Source organism: Podarcis gaigeae, assembly GCF_964106915.1.
Source record: "Podarcis gaigeae genome assembly, chromosome: 2".
NCBI classification, from domain to species: domain Eukaryota; kingdom Metazoa; phylum Chordata; class Lepidosauria; order Squamata; family Lacertidae; genus Podarcis; species Podarcis gaigeae.
The window spans coordinates 80,112,552-80,130,843 of NC_139679.1; the positions used below are offsets into that span (position 1 = coordinate 80,112,552).

The window sequence follows — 18,292 nt, forward strand, 5'->3', positions numbered from 1 at the left end:
TCTATGTGGGGTTACCTTTGAAGGTGACCCAGAAACTACAATTAATCCAGAATGCGGCAGCTAGACTGGTGACTGGGAGTGGCTGCTGAGACCATATAACACTGGTACTGAAACATTGGCTCCCAGTACATGTCCAAGCACAATTCAAAGTGTTGGTGCTGACCTTTAGAGCCCTAAATGGCCTCGGCCCAGTATACCTGAAGGAGCGTCTCCACCCCCCATTGTTCAGCCCAGACATTGAGGTATAGCATCAAGGGCCTTCTGGCAGTTCCCTCACTGCAAGAAGTGGGGTTACAGAGAACCGGGCAGAGGGCCTTCTCAGTAGTGGCACCTGCCCTGTGGAATGCCCTCCCATCAGATGTCAAGGAAATAAACAACTATCTTACTTTTAGAAGACATCTGAAGAAAATCCTGTTTAGGGAAGTTTTTAATGTTTGATGTTTTATCATGTTTTTAATATTCTGTTGGGAGCTGCCCAGAGTGCCTGGGGAAACCCAGCCAGATGGGCGGAGTATAAATAAAAGATATTAATATTAATACTAATATCAATCCAAAACCATTTACTCTGATTGATCCCTTCCCCACACCAGATTTGTTGCTACCTTATGCAAGCTTGAGTCTCAACATAGACAACAAACATCCATAACCCTTTGCAGGGATCCTATGGGGTGGGTTGGTAGAGGGGATATACATTTACTGGGCTAGCAGCTTTCTTTCTTTCTTTCTTTCTTTCTTTCTTTCTTTCTTTCTTTCTTTCTTTCTTTCTTTCTTTCTTTCATTAAGTAACTCCATAGGACATTTCTGAAGAAAGTTAGAGCACCAAAAGCAGAGGTAGGCAGCACCCTTGCCAAGGATGCTCAGTGACTTAATTGCTGCTGCTAGGTGATCAGGGAAGAACTGCTGACCACTTCCCCCTGGGACTCAGGAGGGAGCCATCCCGGAGCAGCAAAAAAACCCAGGAGAGGCTCTTTGCCGCTAGCCTGATGCTGGATTAAGGAGGATACTGGGGTGCGTTTGCTTAATCATTTCCCTTTGTGTCCAGATTATTTAATTTATTCTCCAAGTGTGCTGTCTTCACATTGATTGGTTGACCTCCATCTGTTTCAGGAGACAGTGGAAAAGTGATAAAACACAATTGTCTGGCTTTGGTATGTTTTACTCAAAAGTAACTCCCTTGAATTAAACTTCCTTCCTACTTAGAAAAAAAGTTGCTTTTGCACAAACAAACAAAAATTCCAGTTTTGACAGTTCCCCCACTCAGCCATCACTACTGGTCGGCTTACCGTCATCAGGCTGTTATTTAGTAATATTCAGTAACCATAAGCAAAATTATACAGAATGAATCACATTACAGCTACAGCAAGTTAAAATCCCTACATTCTCTTTGCTTACAGACAAGTATGGTGCAACAAGGGCACCTCATCCTGCTGACCCATTATCACCTTCTCTTATGTACAGGAAACTGGCTTTGGCCATCTCCTGGCGGTGATCATAGATTGAGCTAAGCAATGCTAAGTAGTACCATAAGCAGCTATATTGTTCTGAAAGGACACAGATCCTTTCTAGTTTGTGACTTGGAACAGAAACATTAAGTGGACCAGTGGTGAGCAAACCTCTTGGCCATTGCATCTTGGGCCAAGTCTGAGGTGTCTGATACTGCCACTTTAAAAATCCTGTCAACTGCAACTCTCTCTTTTTCCTGCCACTCCAGCACTATGGTGCAGCAAAAATTAGTTTTATAACTTTTTCTTTTGTTTGCTATTTGGCAAAAAGGCTGGCACAACAGATGCAGGGAAGACAGTTATTCTGTTATTTCTTCTTAATGTTTGCACACACACACACAGTATTTTCCCGTGTATAACACGCACCCATGTATAAGACAACCCCTATTTTGGGGGAGTCCAATTTAAGAAAATGGGAGGAGATGGCTCAGAGTTGTTGATCTTTTTAGGGAGGGGATTGCCAGAGTTGTTGAGCTTTTTTCGGGGGGGGGGATGCAAAAAACCAAGCACTCGCCCAACTGACAAAGGCTGCCAATTGCACGCAAAACCAAAACTGCCAAGTGTCTGCCTGCTCACAACTATGGATGCCAATCGCAGGAACAATTGTCACAGCGGCAGCCAATCCACAACAACCCTTGCCGCAGCCACCATTCACCTACCCAATTGCTGCTGACAAGCTCTGCTTGCGGCTGCAACCAATCTGCACTATCCATGTATAAGATGACACCTGATTTTGAACATTATTTTAGAGTAAAAAACACCTCATCTTCTATACGGAAAAGTACGGTAGTTCATGTATTATTATTATTTTTTGGGGGAAAAAAGCTATCAAAATGCAAAAGATATTGTGTGAAAATGACAGACAATCAGGGTAACTAACGGAAGTGAGACAATAGTGGTCAGATGGTTAGGAGCTGAATCAACATAGCAGCTGTTTAAGTATTGTCAGGTTTTGTTTTCGCATCCTGCAGCTTCCAAAAGTGTAACTATGGTAAACAAGACAGTTGAGCAATTATCATTCCCATGATAAGTATATGTGTGTTTGTGTTTGTGTAAGTAGTGGTTTCTCACTATGCCAAGCTTATCTCTGTCTAGAAAAAAAAAATGAATGAGCCTTCTCATGTTAGTGATAGCACCACATATCCTTAAAGGGTTCCCTAAAGAGTCCAGATGTGTGAGCTTTGCTGATGTGAGAATTCTATTGTAAGAAGTCCAGTAGTTTGGTACTTCCTGCAAGGTACAGGTGTGGGATAATTTTAACTTAACCTGAGGGGGGAAAGTCACAGATGGGTGGTGATTAATGCTGCTTTGTTCCTCAAAGTGTTGATGTGGCAAAGTGTCCAAATGCCATTGTTTTCTGCAGTCTCGGGGCAAGCATTATAGTTGCAAAATTAAACATGTGCTTAAGTGCCTTGTGGGACTGTGCCTCAGAACAGATAAAGCTTTGGTAAAAACTGGTTGAGGAGCAGTGGGGGGGGGGGAGTCTTTGCTGGGCCAATTTGTGTCCACAAAACATAATGCAGGGGCCTTGTAGTGTGTGTGTGTGTGTGTGTGTGTGTGTGTGTTTGTTTGTTGGAGCTTTTCTCCACATGGATTTCTCATAAGCCCTTTGAAAATGACAGGCCTGGGAAAACTGATCTTAACCAGACTTTTAGGAACAAGTGTCCATTTGACCACTAGGGGCACTGAGTTGGCATCTAAGCCCTAGCCATTGTTGTCTCTGATGTTGTCTGGAGAGTCTGATGGACATGTTGCTGGACTCTTTAAGATACGAACAATGACCACTTGGGAAGGACTGCCATAAAAAAGAAGGCTGGGCCTTCTAAGGCGGTACATCGTAGCAGGAAAATTGTAATGCTTTTTTTACTGGAACTGGAGCATAGCTTGGAAAACCCAATGACTGTGTAACTTTAAAATTTGTCAGAAGACCCCAGACCGTGGAGGCTTTTGCACTAGAGCTACTGGGGGCAAAGCATATTTTTTTAAAAAAAATTCCTGTCCATAAATGTGCAAAGAAGAATTGATGTCTTTTAATGAGGAGATAATGTCACTCAGCACATTTATAACGGCACATTTCCTGTACGGGTCTCATTGTGATGAAGGCAGCAAGGATAAAATTGCAGCCCCACCAAGTCAAAATGTTACCAGCTGCCACCAGACCCCATGATGTGCCGCATCAATAAATACTTAAAACAATAATAGTAAACCATAGTGAAATATCAGCAGTTGGTCAGTACACAGGCCAGAGTCTCAGCATTAATGCACAGGGAAGCCCTCGGCATTTTTTTTTTTTGGGGGGGTGTTGTTAGAAATTATTTTTGTTTGAAGTTTGCTTGTTTATTATTCCATCAACCTATTTATGTACTTTGGGCATTATGCTTCCATATGTTTAACTGCTAGCCGCCATGTAATATTTTAGTTTTGAAATAAAAAACTGAAAATTAATTTAAAAAATTATGGAGCACTTTGTCTAAATAAAGACCATTTCGTATTCTAGTGCACCATGACTACTAAATTACTCCCTGCCTGTTTTATTGATTGATGGTCCTAGGGACCAGCAGGATCAACTTCCTAGTTCTTTGATGTGGTAAAGTTTCAGAGTCCAGGTTCTGTACAAGACTACAGAAAAGGTACAATGAATTTGAAGGATGTTGTCCTAAGACCATCTGTGTGTAAACCAGAAAAACTAAAATCTAATTAAGGATTACCACAGCAGGCTTTATGACACCACTACCCACACGAAGAAGTATGGCAATAACCTTACTGTCTCAAGAAAAGCTATAGGGAGCTTCTGATTCTACCCAGATGCCACTAAATCCAGCGCCACCTAGTGACTAAAATATATAATGACACTATACATAAGCACATTTAGAATAACATGCTAATTCTGGCCCTTTTGCCATATTAGTGAGTAGTTAAATTTATTATGTTTATATACTACCTTTCCTCTAAGAAGCTCAATAATGGTGTACATGGTTTTTCTCCTTCCCCTTTTGACCTCACAATAACCCTGGGAGGTTGGTTAAGCTCAGAGACAATGACTAGCCCAAGGGATTTGAACTCTGGTCTCCCAAGGTCCTAGTCCAGCACTGTAACCATTACACCACATTGCCTTGCTACCAAAACATGCCCAGTTCCCATGAGTAACAATGGCAATCTGTAAACATCTGAACACTTTCACAGTCAAGAGTTGAAGATTAACATTTGCGCCTACTCCCTTTCTTGGCCAAAATATTCATTCCTGCTTAATTTTTCTTATTTATGCAAACTTCTGTCAGCATTTGACATGGCTGGCTTCACCAGAGTGTTTCTGATGCTAACAAAGTGTTTCCAAAAGGGTTTGAGGGGGGAAAGTTATATATTTCCTGTCATTTATCAAGATAAATTGGTTTCATTGCTTTGTGGAAAAGACTCCATCAATTTATATGAAAGTGAAGAAAGAGGATGAGGGGAACTTTTTATATGTGAGGATTAAATAATGGCTTTCCTTAGTAGATTTTTCTTCACTTTGCATTCCTGATTAAAAATATCTATTTTAGTTTAGTCTTTCAAAGTGAGGAAATGGGTCTGTGGTTGTTCTTTGTAATGTTGGTGCCACGCACAGCTTTGTTACTAACGTTTATTTATTGTGCATATCCTCGCTTTATAAAGGATAGGTTCCAAAAAGAAGAAGACAAGAGCTAGCACATTTGAATAATGTATCTGACATTTCTTAATATAGGGCCAAGAACTTGGTTTATCATACCTGAAGGAACAGAGCATGCATGATTTCCACCTAGCGCTGTTCCCATGTCTCCTACGAACCATTCAAGCTTTGCCGTTAAGAAAAATGTTTTTTTCTCTCATCATAAAATTAAAAATTCAAAGTCAATCTCTTTAGCATATGACATGGATCAATGGGGAAAGTAAATACAGAACTTCATTACTAAGTAATTGTAGGGCTCTGCAATTTAGTTTGATCATGAATGACTGTACTTTTATATAGTTAACCTTTTAAAGATACTTTTGGCTAGTGTGTTCTGCTTCAGCATAATCTAGGTGACCTTTTTGGTCATGTTGCTCCATAAGACTTTGAATTAACATTTGTTCTCATAAGGTTGTATTTCAAAACTTTGAAAACTGCCTTTCCCTTGTCTTTTCAAGTGGTGGGATCTGCTAAGATGAAAATAACAAGCAAATCTGTGGCTCTGCATATGGTTCTCTCTACAGTATATTACTTCTTTGTGTTACAGACACTAGCCTAGCCTTTGACAACCTGGTGGCCTATAAATGTTTTGGACAGATGTCTTGTCCAAGACTGATGTGGATTTACCATGCCAAACACCTGTAAGTTGGTGAAGGTTGCACTAGCCCAGGGGTCTGCAACCTTTAAGACAAAAAGAGCCACTTGGACCCATTTCCGAAGAAGAAAAAAAACTGGGAGCCGCAAAACCATTGCGACATTTAAAACAAATATATCTCCAGAGCCGCAATCTGACAGCGGGTGGGAAGGTGACGTCGGGACAGTGCGTGACTAACGCACGCACCGCCCCCATGCGACATCACAGCCAGTACAGCGCCCGTCACAGTGGGGAGTGTCAGGGTGCACAATGCGCCTCCTCCCCTCGCTAGTATCCGCCCCGGAGCCGCGGCAAAGGTGTAAAAGAGCCACATGCGGCTCCGGAGCCGCGGGTTGCAGACCCCTGCACTAGCCCAATCTAACTAAAGTTATCCATGGCTAAGTTTTATTCAAACAAATAGAAGTCAGAGCAACCTTAAGTATTTTTATTATGGGACAATAATTTAGTCCTTGGTCATTATAACTTAAGATCCTTGAGGCAGGATTAGTCTAAAAAAAATAAATTCAAAACTCTTTTGAACAGTATCTTCACTCCTTCCCCTGCAAATAATTATGTTCTCTAAGAATTGGGGAGTTCTTATTGGGATTTGCACTAATTCTGGTGTTGGCATGCCCATAACATTGCTTTTCAAGGGCTGCATCATACCTTATGTTCACCATAGAGATGTCACCGAAAGCAGTGTTCCATGACAGGCTATCCACTACTATCCTAATCGTTAGAATTACTTGCCACAGAGAACACTCTGTAGTATATCTGTACTATAATTGCCAGGATCATTGAATGGTGGCACAATGAATGGAGGCACGATGGATGTACTTCTTTCATAAAAACATAGGAATACCTACCAAAGTCATGAAATATAAAGCTATGAGTGGTTACTGTGAGTGGTCCACCTCTACCATTGGATGAAGTGTGCCTCTGAATGCCAGTTCATAGGAATCACAAGTTGGGAGAGAAGAAGAAGAAGAAGAGTTTGGATATGATATCCCGCTTTATCACTACCCGAAGGAGGCTCAAAGCAGCTAACATTCTCCTTTCCCTTCTTCCCCCACAACAAACAGTGTGGTGAGCCAGTGTGGTGAGTGGGGCTGAGAGACTTCAGAGAAGTGTGACTAGCCCAAGGTCACCCAGCAGCTGCATGTGGAGGAGCGGAGACACGAACCCGGTTCCCCAGATTACAAATCTACCGCTCTTAACCACTACACCACGCTGGCTCTCAGAGTGCTTGCACACTGCCATGGGCATCTGGTTGCTACTGTGAAACAGGATGCTGGGCTGAATGGGCTGGCCTGATCTTTCAGGCTCCTCTTACGTTTTTTATGTACTCCGTGAAGCAAGTAGTTCTACATGTTCTATTGGAGAATTCAATTAAGGATGGCCTACAGTGTTTTCCAGCCCAAAGCCTCCTGCTATTTCACAAAGATGGACGTGGGAGTAAAGGTTATGCCAGCCACACTATCTTGAAAGTGGTCATGATTTCAATAACAGCTTGATTGCTCCCCTCCTATTGGGCACGCCTGTCCATGTGATGCCAAAGGCACTCTCCTCATATGAGAGACCAACTTGCATCTTTTCCCAAGAAAGGGGTAGTATGGCAAATTCACCCCTGCTAAAGGGCAGGAGTGGCATATTCTTCAAAGAAGAAGCGAGCCTCTTGTTTTTCTGGAAAGTCCTGTTTTAAGAGAGTTCAGAGGAATTACTACTTCTGAATTAGAAACACCATGTTAGAATAAAGCAAAATGAAAAGAGTGTGTTCTTGACAGCTGGATTTATTTATAGCTTCTGGTCATTTAAATTATCCACACAGCCTGAAATCCCCAGCCTTATTGCACCTCACAGCCATATTGAATTTCATCCAGCTGAGACGCACTGAAGTCTAAGTGGTATAATAAAATTCTAATCATGTGTAGCATTACGTAGCAATAAAGCTGAAATTCTGCTATGTGCCGTTGCCCTTTTGTCTCTCTATACAAGTCCCTTTGACTAATTTTAGACATCATATTTCACAGGTAGCCCTTGCAAAGAATGTGCATGAATTCTTAAAACTGAGCTGCATGTTAATTTCACCTTAAAAACTTAGCTGGTTTTTAACTATTTCCCATGAGCAGTAGGATTCAGGAGTCTGCAGTTTGCTGTTGATGGGGAAACAAGCCAGGGTGTGTATAGTAATGTGCAGAAACAGCCACAAGAGCAATGGCGCTCTCTCTCTCTCTCTCTCTCTCTCTCTCTCTCTCTCTCCCCGCCCCCCCCCCCACGCCGGGCCACAATTTCAGAATAAAAATCTGCTCACACAACACTGAATTTTTAATTGATATAAGAAATACAGTGGAAACAAAAAGAAACAACTCCCAGCAGTGCTTGAATAATAACATAGGACATAACTGCTTTATAATATCATGGGCAGCGCCGCAACCCCAGAGTTGGCCACTACTGGACCTAATGGTCAGGGGTCCCTTTACCTTTATGATAATATCATCCAGAAAGTATAAAACAGTGCAGCTACATAAGAACATGAATCATTCCCAAAATATCCAGATTCTAAAAAATAATACTATACCATACTGAAAGCTTGATATTTTGCTTTGTCCTTGAATCTTCCCACCCCACTTGCCATCCTCTCCTGCCACAACAGAGATGCACACCACAGCCTTTGAGAACCACTGCACTAATTTCTGATCTGCTGTTTTGTTTCTCCCAATTCATGCCACATCCTTCTAAAATGGTATAGAGGGTTGCAGTTATTGTTTACTTGTGACCAAGCAGGATAAAGTGCAATGGCTACAATCCTAACCATGTCTACTCAGAGGTAAGCTTTTAATGTTTAATAGGTTATTGTATTTTAGTGTTTTGTTGGAAGCCGCCCAGAGTGGCTGGGGAAACCCAGCCAGATGGGCGGGGTATAAATAATAAAGTATTATTATTATTATTATTATTATTATTATTATTATTATTAATAATAATAATATTACTACTACTACTACTGAATTCAATGGGGCTTAGTCGCAGGTATGGATTGCAGCTTTTGCTCTTCCAGGCCAAGTGTCTCTGTATCTACATATATAAAAATGGACAGACAATATCATTACGCTCAGCTGCTTTACACAATTGTCTCAAAGTGACTTATGTGTACTAGGAAAATACACAATGCAACATATGAAAAGCAAGATTATTTAAATGTTAAGCAGTATTCAAGGTAAACAAACCATAAAACCAATTGCTCCAACCCTTCACATAAGTCTAATGGTGACAGAGAGCTGCAACCCATTTTTTTTTCTGCAAAGAAAAGACTTAACACGCAAATGCCTGAGAGAAAAGACAATCTTTTGCTAAAAATATGTCAGTGTTGGCTCCAGGTAAGCTTCCCTGGGGGTAGCATTCCATAGAACAGGAACACTGCTGAAAAGGCCCATAATTCCCACATCAGACAGTTGCCAGAGCATGGCACTGGTTAAATATGAATGATAGTTTCTACCAGGAGGCTTTTTGTGTTGTTGTTTTTACCTCTTATTTTGTTGGGAACCTAGCAGTGGATTTCCACAGTATTCTGCCGATGGGATTCTTAACTTTAAAATTTGACTCAGAAAGCATTTTGAAATGTAGCAAGGTAAAAAAAACTACTGTGGTCCCTCCTGATATGCTTCTCTCTGCTTTTCTGGATGGGATCTGGAAGCTGAGACTAAAATCTGCTGCATGTTTGGCCTCCAAAAGGGTATAGTACAAAATCCTTTGGAACTTATTAACTTTCACCAATGTTGAGGACACGTGACTGGGGTTTGGAGGAGGAATAAATGTGGCAATTATCTCCACCTGCCAATCTGGGTAGTATCATTCATATAGAAATGGGAGGAACAGGAATGGGACCTCCTTCTCCAGGGATAGCAGCAGCAGGATTACACTTGCTGAGCAAGAGTTGGGCATAATCCAAAGAGAACTCTCTTTTAAAAAATTTAATCCAGTGGTCCAGAGTGTTTATAAAAAGAATTCACCATAAACAAAACACTGTACTTCATTGTATGTTACCTTGAACATTAGGGAATGGTAATATCTAAGTGCCTTTGGGAGAAAGGGCAGGATATAAATTTAATAAAGTAATATCTTACCAAACTGCGATTTCATTTTGTGTATTCCCTTTGTACTTGGTTGCCAGAATTGCCAATAGTGCCTCTAACTGCACTGGTTTCATTTATGAACTTATGATTAACAAAACAAGTCTCTTATCTGAGACTTATGCCATTGCACAGTTTATATTACAGCCACTACAGTCAACTGATATCAAGCTGATGTGAACCAGTGTGCTGTCACTATGTCAAATTGCTATACTGATTCATCCTTGTTCTGATGTCTAAATAGTTTTAAGTCAAACGGGGAGGGAGGACTCTCTCTCTCTCTCTCTCTCTCTCTCTCTCTCACACACACACACACACACACACACACACAAACACCACATTCGTTCTTAAAATCATAGCAGATGAGTTCAAAGATACTGCATTACATAATTTCCAATGCTTGTTTTGAATTCCTGGGCCCTCTAGGAGCCTCTGGTAATGTTTTTCTGGAGGCCAACTCTCTTTCATCCAATACTTCTCTTATGTAATTTGTGTGTGCACGTATAAAATGTCATTCCAGAGGAAAATAATCATGGAATGATTAAAAGGTGAAACTGAAATACTATGAAAGAACAGAACAGAAGGTATTTCACTCCAAGAATTCAATGGGGCAAACAGAAAACGACCTTGTGCACACTTCCAGTTTCCTGGCGCATCCAAATGAGAACTGTCTCTCTCCAGTGGAGTGGAGGTGTGATAGTTTAATTTCAAATGAGGTAGGAATGGGGAGGAATGAAAAACTCAGAATATGAATGTATTGCTATAGCCAGGGCACTAGAGTCTGTTAGTGAATATTAGGAATTAATAAATGTTTAGGATTTAGATAATATTTGATACTGCAATAAAATGTACTTTAAGATCATTAATCCCCCAAGATGCAATCAAACAAATATCCTAGTTAAAAATATACATTCAACTTTCTTATGTCTATGTCTCCCCAATAACATAACATTTCTTGTATTTTACATTTTCTTGTTCCAATAAGATAGGTACAAACTTAGTTTTCGGATAAATCTGTGGTCCTGCTGTCCTTGACCCTGATTATGTTTGTTAATTTTATCATCTGTGCTAAGTCCTAGACCTTACTCAGCCAATTTTTTAAATCCAGGATGTTTTGGTCCATCCCCCACTGCCACCCTGCTCCTGGCATATGGTCATTCAAATGGCAGTTAACAGATGAATTATCATTTCTTGGTCCTCCTAAAGTAGCACCTCTTTAGCATAGCCAAGTAATATTATTAAAGGGTCCCTTGGTTTATCATAGCCTGCAAGTTCTTCTATTAATATTTTATCCCAATATAATTTGATTTTTGGACATGACTATAAAATATGAAGAAAGCCTTGCTTTTGAGCATTTGTTTTGTACCTTCATTACTCTTCAGAGACTAGATTGCTTTCCCCCACCCCCACTTTCTGAAACAGAGAGCTCTTTAAGTTTAAATATGCATAGAAGGCTGCCTGAAGCCATTTGGTTGCTTCAAAGAGAGAACTGGCAAGGCTTTGGTCCATCAAGATCACAAGAGGCTGTAGTTCTATACCTGCTTACCTGGGAGTAAGCCCCATTGAACTCAACAGGAATTACGCCAGAATAGTCATGTATATATTTGCATTGTGTGTTTTTTTCACTTGGCAAGCTGTGCAGTAATCAGAATCTGGTAAATTTAACGAATGGGCCTGCTTCTGCCAGACTAACCCTTAGCCCAGGGGTCAGCAAACTTTTTTCAAGAGGGGTCTGTTCCACTGTCCCTCAGACCTCTCCTGAAAGGACCTCCCTCTCAAAAGTACCCCCCTGCCGTCACTCATGCTGCAGCCACCGATGCCACCTCGTCTTTGGCAGCATTGTCATTGTCCTCTGCCTTGGCCAGGGGTCCGTGGGGGAGCAGAGCCCAAGCCACTGGCCTGGGCGGCAGAGGCAGCCTCCCCGTCGCCGCTTCCTCCCACTCAGGTCTTGGCCATATGCAGCCACCTCAGCAGGAAGCAAGGGGCATCGCACAACGGCATCCGCTGCTTCAGATTGGCTACAGGAGCTTCCTGCAGCCAATCTGAAGCCACACCAGTGTCACCGCCTGCCCAGAGGTGTCCACGGCTTTGGATTGGCTGCAGGAAGCCATGCCAGAATCGCGGAAGTCAGTCCCCATGCGGCAAGGACTCCACCCCTTGCCGGTTTAGCGCGGGGACTGACCGAGTGGGAAGCAGGGCCCGTGGACCGGATTTACGAGCCCGGTGGGCCACATCCGGCTCCCGGGCCTTAGTTTGTCAACCCTTGCCTTAGCCAGACTACTGGACTGAAAATTAGTTGTGGTTTGGGGTGCTTGTCTCATATGGAGTGATTCCTCTGACCCCCATCTAACAATACTAACTAAAACACCTCACTCTTATATTCTGTCATGGAAATAATAATTGCATTACTTCAGGTGTAGGGAACCTCAGGCCTGGGGGACAAATGCGACCTCAAGCCCTTTCGTTCTGTGCCTCTCAAGTTGAGTTTTGAATTCAACTTTTTTGAGATGGCAGCAACACCGCTTGAGGGTGAGGGCCCTGAGAGTGGTGGGCTTTGTGCTGCTTGGCTACAATCACCAATTTCTTGCCATATCATCAGACAGTTTTACACAAAGACACTGGAACTGTTCTACAATTAGGCAGAGCAAAGCAGCCCCCTCAGACAGCAACTGCTGAGGGTGGCAGGAGACCCCCACAATTCCCCAAGTCAACTAATATAGTAGCCCTCAGCTGTGGGGGAGGATGTTGTCCCATTGCCACTGTTGGAAGAAGTTTCAACTGCTCTTCTGGTACATGGAACAACAGCAGTAGGGATGGGTGGGTGGACAGGAGTGCTAATTTGCCCTTACCTTCAGGCAGCAAAATGACTTGTGCTGTCCCAACAAAAGCACAACCACTTGCTTCCTTCAAAAAAATAGAGATGAGATTCACCTGGAAAAGACTGCGCAACTGAGAAAACAAAAAGGGAAACAGTGATTATTGAGACAGTGCTGTTTAAGGTCTGTGGGCGACAACCACCACTATAATAAATACCTATCCAAATGCTGGATAATTTATGATGCTTCCTGGTTCTTGTCACACGCAAAATACAATTTGCATTATTTCAGAAGAGTAGGAGTTCTTTTCCATTACTATTGGGGATTTAATGAAACATACTGTATATTTTTCTTCCTTCCTGTTGTTATACATAATAATGCATTTCTATCCTACATTAGCATGCTGTTGTTTTTAATATTAGCATTCTGGTTTTGCATCTCATGAGATCAGTTTAGTTTAGTTTAGAAGCTGAAAATGTGACTTTATAGGTGAGACAAAACATTCATTGGTTCCCAGCTGAAAGTCATGATGTGTTACTAATGTGCTTATAATGAACGGCTCCCCTGTCCCACTTTTGGATTCTTAAAAGGAAAACACTATTGAACTTGAGCTTATAAGGTGCCTGTGCTGGACCATTGACCCTGCCCACTTTATCAGCAAAGGCTGCTAAATGTGTAACATTTTCTATTCTAGGAAATGATAAAGGTACAGAAGCTTGTTTGTATACTCACATCTCATTAGCTGGAGTAACAAATGTATTTCATTTTATAGTTAGTTAGTTAGTTAGTTAGTTAGTTAGTTAGTTAGTTAGTTAGTTCTCCCTGTTAATTCTCCTTGACCTCTCAGTGTCATGGTAGCCTTCTGGAGCGGTTGTCTGAGCTGGGAATGGGTGGCATCGCTTTGTGGTGGTTCTGGTCCTACTTGGATGGATGTTTCCAGAGGGTGATGTTTGGGGAGTGTTCTTTGGCCCTGTGGGGTTCTGCAGGGTCTGATTTTATCTCCCATGCTGTTTAACATCTACCTGAAACTGTGGGGTCATCTGGATTTGGGGTATATATTGTCAGCAATATGCTAGTGACACACACAGCTCCATTTCTCCTTTATATCTGCAGGCATGGCAGTGGATGTGCTGGACCATTTTCTTGCCTTGGCAATGGACTGAATGAACAAAACAGCAGAGGGATTTGAAGAGATGGACCATGACTGCAGAGACAAAGCCACCAAGCCTGGATTTGGAGATGATGATTCAGGCTGGATTTTTGCCAGGAAGTTGCAATGCATCAGAGTTTTCAAGGTTGAAAGTCAGGTGCTCTGTATAATTAAGCAAACTGACATTGTCAGCTAATGCAAAGGGAAAAGCCTTGCTGTCAGCAGTCATATCAAAAGTGAACAGGACAGCACTGTCCCTCCTGTAAAGGTACGTATATAAAATGTCCATTTGGCATGATATACCAGGAATGGATGCTTCAGGTAGTGACGAAATTAGATATTAGCCTGGCAAGATTCACTTGTTGCAGCATGTGGGATTCCAGATATTTATTTGCCAGCTTGATAGAAATAAGGTCTGTGATCAGCATTTCCTAACCACTCCAACACCACACACACAGATACCTCACTCCCCATTCCTAAACTTACATTTTCTAATATATTTTGGGTGTTTTTTAAGGTCCATTACCAATATGTTACCTTTATTTACAGAGTAATCCTACCTTCCTGAATGAGGAGAGAGCTGTGGCACAGCCACTGCTGCAGGGAGAACCTAGCTGTATTCCGTTGGATAGGAAGAGGCAACTTTTTGACCTGTGTCTTTATTCCTTTTACGTTTTATCTTCCATTGACCACAGTAGGAGCGAAATGCATACACCAGCTTTGGACTGGCGTATGGCATTCAGGGGGAGGGGAGAGACATGTCCAAGGAATATTAAGGCTCTGGATCCTGCAATCCATGGCCTTCCCTACCTGCCCCCGGAATGCCTTGTTCGTGGCTTCTTTACATACAGAGGACCACCAGTAGAACAGTGACAGCAGTGGAGCTTTCTACCATTGCACTGTGAGGATGTGTAACTGCAGAGCTCCCTCATGAAAAGGGAGCCTGCAGTACCTGATATCTTGTTGACTGTCCTCCACAAAAGCTTAGGCTTTGTTCCATTAAGAATAAACACATTTTTGAATGACTTTTGATAAAGACTGCATAAATATGGACAGATTCACTTGGTTTCACTCTGGACAAGGCCACAGATCTTTCATCCAAGTGACCATTCACCTTCAACCTTCCCTTTTGAATCTCTGACTGAACAGGCCCCAATGAAACCTCTTAACAGTGGGTTCCACTCAGCTCCAGTGGCTTCAGGGTTGTTCTTGAACTGAGGCTTCCTATCCTCACGTGCTGTAATGCCAGTGGTATGCATTGTCGTTGTGCCAGTGCAATGAATTCCTGACTGTATGTCACCTTGGCATAGGGCCTCTCTGTTCATCTGTAATCTTTAAAACGTTGACCAGCACATTTTCTCTTATTGCTTCTTAAAGATGAATTGTGTGTATCCCTGCATTGCACATTATTTTTATTTACCCCTCTGCACCCCAAAATAATCTCAACCAAAACATTTTCACAAGAAGGAAATTTGAACTTCTCAGTTGTGAGAAATTAAGTTAAATAGGTTATAAGAATGTATGTGATATATATATATATATATATATATTTGCTTTCGTAGATTTTCACGGGTACAGGAATGCAGGTTTTGGTGTCCTCGGGTGTCTTCCCGTGTAAAAGTTGGGGTGTCTAGGCGACGTTTCTGCAATCCCTACACAGACCTGGCTGACACAAGCCACAAAACCACAGCTCGCCCCTATACACGAAGCCAAGCCAAAGCACAACTAAGTGCAATACAGCCATCTTCTCAGGAAAACTCTTCACAAAGTTCAAGAGGTCAAGACACAAAGACTTTAGCAACTAATCCACACCTAATGACCCACCTAAGTGGTACTCAGGATATCACTCAAGAAATCACTCAAGGTATCTCTCAAGTAATTAAGGAACAAAAGAAGAAAAGGCACACTAGCCTGGGAACTTCCTCTCTGCCCAGAACATTGGAGGCTAGACACCACACCCCCTCTACAGTATTTATAGGAACTCAAACATTGAGATCCCGCTCTGTTCCAGTAACAAGAAGCCGAAAGCACCAGCCTGAAGATGACGAGTGAGACCTCGTCGAAACGTCGCCTAGACACCCCAACTTTTACACGGGAAGACACCCGAGGACACCAAAACCTGCATATATATATATATATATATATATGTCTTTGGCACTCAGGAGGTTCACATAAAAATCACTCCAAATACAATTCAAAGCCCAAAGAAGTAAAAATATAAAAAATAAACCACAACGAACAGAAAGCTAAAAATCTATAAAAATGCAGAATCAGCAGCAATAAAATTTTATTATCCAGCTTCTTCAAAAGCCTTTCAAAATAAGGATGCTTTGATTAACTCATAAAAGGCAACGAGGAAACTAGCCTAGTGAGCCTCTTCATCTTTCACAAAGATGAGATGCCACCCAGGAGAAAGAGTGGCTTCCTAACACGGGAAAACTGAAGTGAGCGCAGGCATTCTTCGAAGACTGGGTTGGGCCAGAGCCCTTTGCGATTGAAATGATCATAGAAGAACTTCAGCTTTGCCTGAAAACCTATGAGCCAGTGAAGCTCTCAGAATGGAGGTCTCTGCAGCAGCTTTGGTCAGCAATAAAGGGGGATGCTTTCTTTTTTATTATGTATAGTAATAGTATTTTCACTGAATTTTGTTTTCAGTTTATATCAACGCTACAAACACAACCATAACAATAACAATAAAAAGAAAACTAAAGTAAAACAGAATGCTGGTTGAGGGAGGAAGGAAGGTGGGAAAGGGAAGAGGAGCTGGGTCAGAACTCTTAGGTTTTTCTCATTTTCTATTTATGGAGCTGTCATAAAATATATTTGTATGCAGCAAGCACTGAATTTGCTACAGGTTTGCCCTATAGTTTGGCAGGCATCTAATGTCTGTAATATACACTATTTACTTATTCATAAGACTGTTTTTAAACCATCTCATTAAAAATATGACTAAATTCATTAAAACACCATAAAATACAAATGTTCAACAAATAAATCCCGTAAATAAGTACTGATATGGGGGGGAAAAGATGCATAGGATGCAGCTAGTTCATGCAACTGATCCATTTCCACTGTCTTGGGGTAAGGATACAATACTTTAGGGAGGTATCCCATCAATGCTTTTTTGTCCATAAATCTTAGATCTGTTTACAATTGTGTAGCAACAGCACAATACCACATAATATGTACCAAGTGTCCTTCGGTATCAAGGCACCAGCAGTTAGAGGAGAGAATATTTTTCATAAACACAATGGGGACTCATATGTCCTACACAGCAATTTCTCTTGTAAGAGGCATTGTCTTGAACAATGAGCACCGCCTCCCACTGTGGTGGGAGTGTTTGATTCTCTAGTTTCCTGTTCTGTCCTGCACACATCAAATTGTGTTGCATCAGTTTTTGTTCTAGCCATAAGCCAACGGTAAAAAAATAAACCATTTGTTTGGATAGTGTTGGTAAACAAAGTAGGCTACCTAATATGGGCAGCAGTTTAGAAACACTTGGGTTGGAAGGAGCAAATTTAGAAACTAACTCACATTTCTGATGAGTTGCAGACCACAACCACAAGAGTTGCAACCACAAGAGTCAGGTAGTCCATATTTCTTGATGGTAAGAAGAAAACAAAACACCAAAGCCTCTTCCCTCGAGGATGGAAAGATTTTTAACCAGCTTGAGACTAAATGTTTTCAATTCAGTCCATGCAGGGTGCATAATGTAGTCTACAAGGAAGTTGAGGGGGGACTAAGATAATAGTGAGATCCCTAGAGATGTACTTCATGCATGTGTAGAACATAAACAATACAACCAGAATTTTGCACTGGAGGTGAATAGCGCCCACAGCAACCCAAACACTCGCAAAACACCTTAATCCAGGCATTAAAATCTTTGCAGTGATTGGAATGTTTAATTTCATGATAATTTTAGATATAAAGTTACCGTAATTATGGTTTTGTTCCTTTTCATAGAGCCAGGAACAGAAGGTAAGCAAATGAGTGCCTACAAAAATAAAAAATGGCAGGCTTAGTATTTGAAATGGTCTGTGAAGATTGTGAGAAGGTAAACTACAGAGACTGTATGGTTGTAACATCTTGCCCGACCTTATCATAAGGAAAAAGTGATTCTTGTGCAGTGAAGTTCACTTTGCCTAGTTCTTTAGGTCTGATTGCTAATTATACTGCGAACAAACACTCTGCTCAAAAACCATGTCAAAGCTAGGTAAATTATGGGATAAAAATAAAATCCATTTAAAGCAAGATGAGTAGAAAATGTATATTTATAGCTGCAGTACATGAGCCAGACTTGAACTATCAATTCCTCACTTTGTCATTTAAGATTATTATTTTTAACTGTTATTATAAATCAGTATTTTGACATTTGTTT

The 18,292-nt window shown here is 41.4% G+C and overlaps 1 long non-coding RNA gene across 6 annotated transcripts in view; it reads left to right on the plus strand.

Moving 5' to 3' along the window:
- Positions 1-18,292, plus strand: part of LOC310838951 — a 59,603-nt gene that overhangs the window by 35,384 nt on the left and 5,927 nt on the right. For all 6 annotated transcript variants that reach the window (XR_014561243.1, XR_014561244.1, XR_014561245.1 and 3 more), the window contains one exon: positions 13,878-14,182. This is a non-coding gene — a long non-coding RNA (uncharacterized lncRNA). The remainder of the gene's footprint in view (positions 1-13,877; positions 14,183-18,292) is intronic.